We start from the raw sequence: 263 nt of genomic DNA on the forward strand, positions 1-263 counted from the left end.
GCTTATAATTGCAGGATTTGTAGCTATGCTGCTGTGTGCCTGGGTGTGTGGGCGTGTGTCAGTGTGTGCGTCAGTGTGCGCACACTGGGGGGTGTGTCTGTGTCTGTTCTGGGTGTGGGTGTGCAAGGTGAGGGGCTCCCTCCTGCCCTCACTGCTGGCAGCGGCGTGACCCCAGCCCTCCGCCCCAGCCCCCTGCCCAGCCCTGGCGCGACCGCGGCTCCCGCCAGCAGTTCCCCTTCCTGGCGCCACCTCGCCGCGGCACC

This window comes from Ciconia boyciana, chromosome 14, assembly GCF_034638445.1.
Source record: "Ciconia boyciana chromosome 14, ASM3463844v1, whole genome shotgun sequence".
Classification (NCBI taxonomy): Eukaryota; Metazoa; Chordata; class Aves; order Ciconiiformes; family Ciconiidae; genus Ciconia; species Ciconia boyciana.